The following is an 11,200-nucleotide window of genomic DNA, read 5'->3' as shown; positions in this document are numbered from 1 at the left end:
GGGGGGTTATCACCAGTGTCAAGGCAGTGATAGTGTACGTGAATGGGTTTGGCCAGTGCATTATCTACTTGGGATTTTACAAAGGAACTGATTTTCTGGAAGGCCCAGGGTCCAAAAGACAAAACTTAGAGAAAGCCCATTAAGGGCCCAAGTAAGGGAAGAATATAAGGGAGGATCCCATGGAGCCCACTCCAAAGAGGCTGTTTGATAAACAGCTCTTTGCGCCATTTATATAGCAGTAAGAAAGGAAGCAAGGTTGCGTAAACTTACCACAGAGTGGGGGTCCTAGACAAAGGATTGGTTTCCTGCCAAAGGATGAGCTGATCAGGTGTCTTTGGTCATATACGTAGCTCCAGGATGTGATTAGGAGATGCCTAAATATCTGTCTATTCAAGGTCAGGGCAGACTTTGGAATGTGGCCTTATCACCTGTATGGCCTTATGGCCTTATCACTTGTAGATTAGTGCCGGCTCCCCACAGGTCCCCCTTTTTGTATTTATATAAAAAGCATCAATTATAGAATTTTTTACTTCCCGACCTGTGCCTGGCTTAGGTTGTTCCTATGGGGAGAAGCCTTACCCGTCATAGGAAGGATGTACAGAAACTTCTCTTCCTGGCTTAGGTTGGCTAGTCCTTGAGGAATCTTACCCGTCATTGGCTAACCAGGTCTCGATGTTTGTTGAAAATTTATGTTGCTCATATGAGCATCAGGGGGGTCATCACCAGTCTCAAGGCGGTGATAGTGTACGTGAATGGGTTTGGCCAGTGCATTATCTACTTGGGATTTTACAAAGGAACTGATTTTCTGGAAGGCCCAGGGTCCAAAAGAAAAAACTTAGAGAAAGCCCATTAAGGGCCCAAGTAAGGGAAGAATATAAGGGAGGATCCCATGGAGCCCACTCCAAAGAGGCTGTTTGATAAACAGCTCTTTGCGCCGTTTATATAGCAGTACGAAAGGAAGCAAGGTTGTGTAAAGTTACTACAGAGTGGGGGTCCTAGACAAAGGATTGGTTTACCGCCAAAGGATGAGCTGATCAGGTGTCTTTCATCATATAGGTAGCTCCAGGATGTGATTAGGAGATGCCTAAATATTTGCCTATTCAAGGTCAGGGCAGTCTTTAGAATTTGGCCTTATCCCCTGTATGGCCTTATGGCCTTATCACCTGTAGATTAGTGCTGGCTCTCCACAGGTCCCCCTCCCCGCTTCCAGGCTTGTCAAATGTCCACCATGTCCAACAAAGTGGAGAGGTGCCGCTCACAGACGAGCTCCTCTTCTCGAGTGCGCTGAATCAGGTTTTCTAAGTGTCTCAGCTTGTCGGTCAGAGACACGACCGCGGCCGGGGCTGGCCGCCGCCACTCAGTGGCCTTCTGGTCCTGGGGGCTGCTGGTCGCTGACATTCGGAGGACGGGCTGCAGAGTCTGAGGCGTGGATAGGAGAGCTTGAGGAAGGTAGATGGGGAGGGGGCTCGAGTCCGGCCCCTGCTCGCCGTCTCCGGCCAGCCAATGACGCAGCTGATCTTGGAACCTCCTGCTCTCCTCCTTCTCCCGCTGAAGGCTGGCGGACAGGCGCCCCGGGAGCAGCTCCTCTGCCGAGGCGGTGCGGGCCAGCTCCTCGCCGTCGGGCACGCGGCTGGCGTGGCGGGTCTCTGGGGTCCTGGCCCCGCCGTAGGGAACGTGGAACCGCGACGGGGAGAGGCTCTCGGCGGAGCGCAAAGGCTTTATGCCCAAACCTCCATGGCTGTGCCGCTGGATCTCCTTCTGGGTCTGCAGCCTGGCGTGTTCCCAGGACCTGGGGACCTCGTAGCTTTTTAAGTGGGTCTTGAAAAAGTAGACACAGATCTGACCATCTTCGCTCAGAGCCTCTGATGTGACGGGCAGTCTGGGAGGCTTCCAATCCCGCAGCTTGTGGTTAATGCACAGAGCGATGAGGTCATCCCACGGAATCTCCTCGACACAGGGTCCAGTCTCGCCCAAGGCCCACGGGTCTTTGTTCCTCCATTTGCTGTAGGTCCGACTCAGGAGGTTCTCCACCTGTGACTGCAGGATGGGCTGTGTCTGGCAACAGCTCGGGATCTGGGAGACGTACTGGGAGATCATATTGCACACGAGACGCCACGGAGCGCCCGGCGGGGGGAGGTCCAGGTGGGGCAGCTGGAAGGAGAGAATGACTTCCTTCAGCCAGGCCAGGTGGCCGGGCGCGTTCCACTGCAGGTGAGGAAGCACCTTGTTGCCGCCCGGCTCGGCGAACTCCGTGATGGGCCAGGACAGGTGGCCGAGTTGCTCGGAGGAGGCCACGTCCGCCAGGAACTGCAGCACACCATTGAAGAGTTCAATGATGGCGCCAGGCTCCTGCGAGGCCAGGCCGGCCACATGCCGCTCCTTCCGGTCGTAGAAGAAGCGGTGGCTGAACTCGCGGCTGACGCCGTCCTCGATGTACTGGGGCAGGGTCTGGCAGCAGAGCTCCAGGGAGCTGGGGCAGCGAGACACCAGCCACTTGACGGCCTGGGACACCCTGTTGGTGCCTTGGAGGTCGTTGACGGCAGCTGGGATCTCCACTACGATGTAATCCGAGATAAGCTGGGATGAAACCAAGTCCTGAAGCATCAGACCTTCCTCCACGTCCCTCACGCTGGCCCCCTCCTGGCCGGGCACAAGAACCACCAGGGGCACCGGCGGGTGGAAGGGCTTCGCCTGCAGCAACTGTTTGAGTTGGAGCATGGCTGAGAGCCAGTACGTGTCCTCCTCTGCCACCCTGTCACTCTTGCCCGGGGCGGGCAGCAGGAAGAAGAAGGCCGCTGGTGCCCAGAAGGTCCTTCTGCGCTTCTAGTCTCAAGGGGAGTCGTCAAGGTAAACCTTAATGCACCCGTTGACCCGGACTGTTGATTTTTGGTGCTAAGGCATTCCAGCAGGGTCACGTCCCCTTGGAAGCGTGACGGCCCCTTTTGAAATCTTCATAACCCATGAACTTGACCTTCAAGATTCGCTAGAATCCCTGGAATAGGGGCGGGCTTTCACTGTCGGGCCCCCCAAACTTCCAGAACACCTGTTCCCGCTCCCCCAGGGAATGTCGGCAATAAGGGCTGGAATCAGAGGGGTCCCCCCACTGAGTAATTTTGGGAAAATTGCCTTCATTTGATGTATCTCTTTTTCATCACTGCAACCTGGTTGGGAGACCCCATTCCTGCCCAGATTAGGACCCTTTGGCCAGGTTCTCTTTGAATGGGACACTCAGCACTGGGGAAAGGCCTGCAATCTGTTATGAGGTCCACACAGCAAGGGGAGGGAATGCTCCTTTCTCTTGGTCTTTCCCTTGCAGCAGCTTCCTCACTGCTGCAAGTATTTCGACACTGAAGTTCCTGAGGGCCTCTCATTGAAAAATCTCCTCAGCCAAGAACGGCCATGGATCATGGAATCTTCAGAAGAGCGGGCCCCAGGCCCTCCTCTCGGTCTCCATGGCCCCCAGCTCCTGGGAAGGGGTTTTTGTACATCCATCAGCCGGTCCCGGCACCTGGCTCAGAGGGGCTCAGGCCTCTCTCTCCCCCCCTCCGTCTTGGTTCCAACTCTTTTCTGTTCTTTTTAATTTTGCTCTTCCTTTGTTCTCCTCCAGCACGATTGCCTCAATATGTCCACTGGCTGGGACCAAGCCTCCTCCGTGGCCATTTTGGCCCCAAGGCTGCACGGTGGCGCTCCGGCCCGCCGACTTCTTCAAAAGCTTCGAGGGGACGTCCTGGATGGGTCTTCAATGACCCCCATGATGTCCCGTAAACTAGGGCAGGGGAGGAGTGGGCTCCCGGCGGGCTGGAACGAGATGACGGGCAGCCATTCAGTACAGGCCTGCGAGCCAACTGTTTGAGTTGGAGCATGGCGCAGGAGCCACTGGACTGGGCAGCCGGTCTCTGGTCAGCAATCAGCTGCAGGGGAGGCAAGGGCTGAGGCGAACACGAAGCGCCGCTCGGTCCCAGAAGGCTGCTCTTCCATGCGTCCTCCTCCAGCTCTCACACTGGGTTTCGAGTCGCCTCAGAGCAGGCTCATGGATGCCTCCAATGCACTACGTTGACGGACTGTTCGATTCCTGCTGTTGGAAGCTACACGGCATGTGCAGGAGGGACGAGCGTAACTGATCCCCAGCGTGTCGGGCCACCTCACTTGTAGACAGTGAGCTTCTGTGATACAAAGCTTGCACTTCTTTAGCCAGTTAGCTAGAGCCCTGCTGGTTTCAAGAGCGAGGACTCGATTAAGCTTGTCGAGCAGCCATCAGACACACTGAGGCTTCACAGTAACACCTGTTCAGCTCGCTTCCTCGGTAATGCTCTCGGAACAGTAACATGGGCATCAGCTTATCCAGAGCCGTGGATCTCTGAGGCTCTCCTGATAATTGCGCTACGAAATTTGAAGCCCTTGCATTTGATGTATCGGATCTGATTGAAGTCAGCAGTGCGGAGGCAGGCATTCCAGGTAGGGATCGCACCGGCGAAGAACCTGCAAAGTTTTGCTGTTCAGGGCTGCAAGCTGACTGCAAGATTTCACCTCAGGGAGTCCTTTGGACATCAGGCCGAACTGCTGCCTCTTAGCAATGTCGCCACTTGTGAGCATTGGCGGAACAAAGCCTCGCAATTCAGCTTACTGTACACAGGACGCCCTTGTTGGCCGTCCTGGATACATCTCCTTGCTCTGCACTTGGTCAGAATTCTCATGTTGATCTTGGCGTCGAATGAGCATGGGCTTCCTCACACATCGTGCAAGTGGATGTGGGCGGGTGCACTTCTCGATCAGCACTGACACCGTGGTCTGCAGGTCCTGCTGGGTGTGTCCTCTCTTCGGAAAATCTGTTCAGCCAGAAAGGTCCATGAGATGACCTCCTCCTCGTCCATGAATCTGTGCAGAGACATGGCCAGCTGAGCCCCCTCTCGGCCAGCTCCATGGGCAGAGCTCCTCACTGTCCGCTGGGCAGGGTTTCTTTAATGCCCGCTTGGTCCCGGTCCTTGATTCAGTACCAGGGATACTAGGCCAGCTTTCGTCTGGTCCCTCCATGCCGCTCTTTCTCAGACTCTTGTCTGGGCCTCTTAAGCTTTTGCCTTTGTCTATCCGTTCTCTTGATCGCGAGCTTGCTCAGGACTACTCCACTGTGGTCAGGGACCAAGAGCTCCCTCCGTGGCCATCTGAACCCTCAAGGTGCTCAAGGTGGTTGCTGCGAGTCCCAGGCGAATTCTGGTGCCAGTATCTCATGGACCCTGGATCAAGGTCCCTCAAACCTGCGAGACTGTTCCGTGCTCGATTGCTTAATTGGGAACTTTTATCAGAGGCAGCTGCCAGCGCCAGGCAGGCTGAAAGGTGTGCATGGGAGCCTGGAATGCAGGTACAGGCGCAGGAGCTTCCCTTCACTTGATTTTCTCCTGTTGGGAAAAGTCCTCATGCATCGGGACTATTTTTCTTTCCAGAACAGCTAGAGTGCTATGCAACTTTTCCTCTTCATCGAAGCTGAGGGAGAGACGCGTGGCCTGAAACCAGATCATTTTCGGAATTCCGAGAGCTGCACCTTCCCAATCACCAAAGATCCTTCAGGATCGCCCTTTTTTGACAAGAGTTGGAGTTCTGGGAATGGGATGAGCTTGTGGACAGGCTGAGGGTATCCAGCCTTCTTCCGGCAGGGGAAAGAGGAGACACACCTGTCTCAGGAGACACTTCTGCCACTTTAGCCATGCATTTGGCTCTCTGTCACGGAGGATGCTAGCTCTCACCCGGTCAGCTAGACAGACCCCATCCTTTTGTCTTTCTGGCTGGCCCAGGGGCGCGCTTTTGGTCAAGACTGCTGCAGGCCGCCAAACAAGCTGCCACCAGGGCACAGGAGGAGGCGCCTTTGGAGAAAGATCTCACAAGTGACAAGGAGTCCTATCATCTAAGTGAGCGGAGTCTCGGCTGCTGCAGTGACAGGGTGCAGCCTCCTTCTAGCCCTTTCATTTCCGGCAGAAGAACTCTGGCCATAGCCGATCATTCGTCTTGCCTACGCTTTACTCATTCCCGCCAAAGGAAGACAGGAGAGCGAGTGATGGGAGCTCAGGGCTGCTCCACGGTCACCAAATGTTGGTTCTAGAGCCCACTTTCCGTCCATCAACAGGCGACTCTGAAGGCAAATTAATTGCTAGCGCTTTGGAGAAGTAAGGCATTGGTCTGCAGCGCGCTGAAACCAGGAAAACTGAAGGAGACCACGAGGCTTCTCAGGCCCACGCGCTAACTGCCCGGCTGGGAAGAGGTGAAAGATTGCAGGTAGATCGGCCTGATCTCGTCCTTCTGCCAAGATGATGAAGGTGCGCTTTCAGGAAGCTTTTCCAAGTGAAATCAGTGGGCCAAACGGAGCTTTCCAACATGCCAAGCTCGCGGGTTTGCCAGGAGCTCCTTGGGCGCTGCAAACCCCTCTTGGGCACTGCCACTGGGGGTCGAAGCCTGGAACTCTAGGCTGAAGTTCTCGGCATTAAGATGAGCCATACTGGAGTTGCTCCTGCAGTCTGAGGGAGGGAGCCTGATTGAGCCTGGTCTCAGAAGCTCAGACTGAACTCAATGGGACTGCAAACCGAGCTTCGCACCTGCCCAAAGCGGGTGTGGCGAACTCGTGAGAGCGTCTTGAGACTAATCGCTGCTGGGCAACCTGACTCGAAGCGGATAAGCCATGAGACAGAGCTCGGAGGGCCGCAAGAGAGGCCGGAACGGTGCTGGGACTAGATAGATCCGAAGAGCTTTCCAGGAGGTTGACATTGTCGAGAAAGAAGCTGAATCAGAGGCCGAAACCGAGCTTTCAGCTCCATCAAACTCGAAGTGGGAAGCTCCTGGTGCCAGGACTCTGAAATGAACAGCTTGCTGGCGGCAATTATGGGAATCGAGCCGCTAACTCAGGACCTGGAGGGCCCTGCACATGAGGCCGATCTCGGAGGTGCTATCCAGCATGACCATGGAAACTCGAATACTTGCAGATTTCATGGACTAAGCTGAACAGGAGGCTCACCGATGTTCGCTTTGTATGCCAAAGCTCGCGGATATGGAAGGACTCACCTATTAGTGACTCTTGAAACTATCCCCAGGTGTGCTGAGGGAAGATGCTACTGGGCGGAAGCTCCATGAACCAGGAGCCTGAGCTCGAAGTTGAGGAGCCCATGTGACCAGTTGCGGGACGCGCAAGATCAACTAGAGATCTCTGACAGTTGCTTTCAGGAAGCTTAAGCGAGACTCAGATGACCAGGACGACTGTCCACATCAAGGGCCAAGCCTCGTGTGCATGTTGGGAATCAGCTCACGATGTTTGCTCTAACTGAACCCATCTAAGGGCAGATCGTATGAGAGGTGCAAGCGCTTCGGCAACACAGACCTGGATGGAGACCGAGACAAGAGCCCGATATCGGTTGGCTGGGAATCCTAGCTCGATCTGCAGAAGACTGGATGAAGGTTGCGTTTCAGGAAGCTTAAAGCCTGAACTCAGATGGGCTCAAACCGAATGCTTTCCTGCTCACCGGCCCAAAGCTCGGGTGTTGGGAAAGCTCCGTTATTGGTGGGCGTCTTGAAACTGAATCCCGCATTGCTGGGGGCAGACGTACTGGGGGACTCGGAAGGCGCGGTGAACACAGGAGCCTGGTGGGCCGGCACAGAGTGAGGCCCGATCCCGGAGTTGGCTGGGAATCCTAGCATAGATCCTGAGGAAGACTGAATGAAGCTTGCGTTTTCAGGAAGCTTAAAGCTGAACTCAGATGGGCTCAAACCGGATGCTTTCCCGCTACCGGGCCCAAAGCTCGGGGTGTTGGGGAAAGCTCCGTTATTGGTGGGCGTCTTGAAACTGAATCCCGCATTGCTGGGGGCAGATGTACTGGGGGCCTCGGAAGCCGCGGTGAAGACAGGAGCCTGGAGGGCCGGCACAGAGTGAGGCCCGATACGGAGATATGGGAACTCAGCATAGATCCTGAGGAAGACTGAATGAAGCTTGCGTTTTCAGGAAGCTTAAAGCTGAACTCAGATGGGCTCAAACCGATGCTTTCCGCTACGGGCCCAAAGCTCAGGTGTTGGGAAAGCTCCGTTATTGGTGGGCGTCTTGAAACTGAATCCCGCATTGCAGGGGCAGATGTCACTGGACTCGGAAGCGCAGTGAAGACAGGAGCCTGGAGGGCCGGCACAGAGTGAGGCCCGATACCGGAGTATGAGCTGGGAATCCTAGCAAGCTCCATGAAGAAGACTGGTCCCCGGAAGTCTGGGCAAGTCCTGTGTTCTGCCTTGAGCCCACACCGCTCTGTCCAAAAAGCAAGGGCTGACTAAATCGAAATGGTGGCTGAACCTGAAACGTTCCCAGGGAGCCACTGGTAGAGGAAGAGAACGCACTGGATGGCTGTCTCCCAAAAAGACTGTGGGAGTTTATCTTCCAAACCAATTCTCAAAAGAGATCAAAAGAGCAATGAAAAAACCTCCTGCTCTAAGTTTGCTTTTATATACCATCCCCTGCTAATGTTAACTCAACTTGAAACAAGGTGATAACTCAAGGGATATCTTAGAATCCTAGTGTTAACTCAATGGAATTGATTGAATGATTGTGTTAACACCTTTAGAGGTAAGTATGTAATAAGTATTTAAGTACTCATTGGAGTTGACACATTTGGAAGGTTTCAGGGTTTAGTATGAGATATCTGAATTCACACCTCCCTTAATCCCTCCCTCGGAGGGGAGGAGTCAACCTTTGGGAGATGACATCTAAGAAGTGGACAGAGGCTCGGTGGAGAGTTGAGCTGAAAACATTGAGAGGGGAGCATCAAGTCAGTTCAGGAGAAGCCCTCTCTCGGAGGCACAACCAGATTCACTTCATCTCACACCACTGTTGTGGCTGGGCTCCTGCACTTCCCCCATTGAGACCAAGCTGGTCTGAAAGGCTCTCCAGAAAGCTAGCCGAGCCCCAAGTGAAGGAGACAAGAGATCCATTCCATCTTCCACCTTTGCGTTGGCTGGAGGCAGAAGAAAGCAGAGGCAAAGGATAAGCTGCAAGAGCTCTTAGAACCAAGGAGAAAGAGAGAGGCCTCTAAGAAAGCTAACCAGGCTTTATTGAAAGACACAATAAAACATCTGAACTTTTAACACCTGGCTGCATTTGGGTGATTATTACTTTTAACGGAAACTAAGGCTGCCTCCAGAAAACCTCCCCAAGAAACCTGCTTCCCCAGAGAGAACCATTATTATTTTAAAGAAGATCACCACACCCAGGAGCCAGTCTGCGAGCAGAAGGAACACTAGTTAGGCACCGACTGGGTACCAGGCTCTGGACCACCATAGGGCAGGGGGCAGGGCGAGAAGAGAAAGAACCTATACATTAAGTGTTTCCCCACTGCAATAAATCCTCTGCTCAGCTGATAAAGTCTACAAAATACCCTCAAATGTTTTTCTATGATTAAATATAAAATTCTCCATTTGGTGTCAAAAAAAAACAACCTTTTCATAAATTCATAAATTTTCAGTTTTCTTTTTAGCTCACACTTTACTCTTTTCCATATACTACAGGATCTAATGGCATCGGTATACTTCCTGTTTTTCTATTTTATGTGGAATGGATAACATTCCATTTTGAGACTCCATGATTTTCCACGTTCAATCCCCTGGGCCTGAAGTGCTGTCCCACTTCATCCACACATGTCTTAAACAGTCAGATGAAATCTCAATTTATGCAGAAGGACAATTCTTGCCCTTTAACAACCTTTGGAGATAATCTTACAGTTGCACTATATATACCATGTATGTGCAGTTACTTTAAAGTTGTCTATCTCATTAGATTTTGAACTATTTGAGCAAAGACTATACGTTACCTTTTTTCTATACTCAGAGCTTAGCATAGGACCTATCACAAAGTATGTAATTAATATTTATTTGCTAATGAGTATCTATAGAATAAAGAGTACTATCATAAGGTAATAAGACATTGTAGAACTAGATATATGAATTAATCGCATTGTTTTATAGTTATATTTTGTCTTTCTGTGACTACCAAACAGATAATTCAGGGCTAAATGATTAAATATATTAGATAAATATTTAACTAGTTAATGTGATGCAATGGTAAGTGTAAAATTGGACATTAGAAGAAGAGGACTGGAATTTCATACTGAACCTTTTATGGAAATAACAGCCTCTCAAAATTTTAATTTTCTCATAGGCTGGACTACAGAACTTGTAAAATTTCTGCTAGCACTATCTTTGAAACCATAAGCACTCAGTAAATATCTGTTATATCAGGGAAACAAACTCTTTAACATGTTTCATTTTACACTTTATATCCATAGAGGGAGTGATGTCATGAAGGACTTTTTAGTTAAACAATGTCAGCTAACCATCAGTGAAGGGCCAGAGGAATTCATTTTATATATGTTACAATTCAGCTATTTGAATTTTTCTATTACCTATGAAACAACATAAATATAAATTCTACTAAAAGGCATGATTATTTATTCACTTCTTAGATGTTCTTAGATGTTCAGGGTAGGCAAATGGAGGAAATGATTAATCATTTTACTTTTTATTATGAACCTTATATCATTCTTTCTCTTCTGATTTTTTACATATCACTTACAACCCCCCCCCCCATCTCTCTCTTTCTCTCTGTTCCTCTCTGATTCCCTTCCTCCCTTCTACCCAGAGAGCCATCACTGAAACAGCAGCATGTATAAAAAATAAAAAGTTTAATCATATGGAAATGAAATTTAGTCTCAAGGTCTCATAAACAACGAGACCTTAACTTTCTTGAACTGTGTATTCTCTCTGGTTTTGTCAGCTTGAAACTGAAAAGCAAGTTAACTTTCCCTTTCTTCTCCACAAGTCTATACAACTCTAAGTTTTGCATCCCTTTTGTAGAGTGAACTGTAAATATATGTTTTATTGAGGAGTTGGTAGTTCAGAACTGAGACTTAGTTTCAGAATTGGAAAATAGACTTCTTGTGTAGGTAAGATTCAAAGCTTTTGTGTTATGACTTAAAAGTTGTTGCTGCTTTGAGAACTGAAGAGAATCATAAAGGCTATTGCATCTAAAGTGCCTAGGTATGAATAATATTGTGGCGATATTCCCTCAGGTTATTTCTGAGATAGTTTAAGATTATCTGCTTTTAGATAGTGCTATAGCATATGCTCAGGTTATTTCTAAGGTGATGATTTTAACTAAAGGAATAACTTTCTTTAGTTAAATCATGATTTT

General features: G+C 50.6%; 2 pseudogenes; both read right to left on the bottom strand.

The window, feature by feature from the left end:
- Positions 1-1,205: 1,205 nt before the first annotated feature.
- Positions 1,206-3,492, bottom strand: LOC116422625 (annotated as a pseudogene).
- Positions 3,493-6,336: 2,844 nt separating this feature from the next.
- LOC116422624 overlaps positions 6,337-11,200 on the bottom strand; it is a 62,584-nt pseudogene continuing 57,720 nt past the window's right edge.

Source organism: Sarcophilus harrisii, chromosome 3 (genome assembly GCF_902635505.1).
Source record: "Sarcophilus harrisii chromosome 3, mSarHar1.11, whole genome shotgun sequence".
Lineage (NCBI taxonomy): Eukaryota > Metazoa > Chordata > Mammalia > Dasyuromorphia > Dasyuridae > Sarcophilus > Sarcophilus harrisii.
This window is presented reverse-complemented; position numbering and strand designations above follow the sequence as displayed.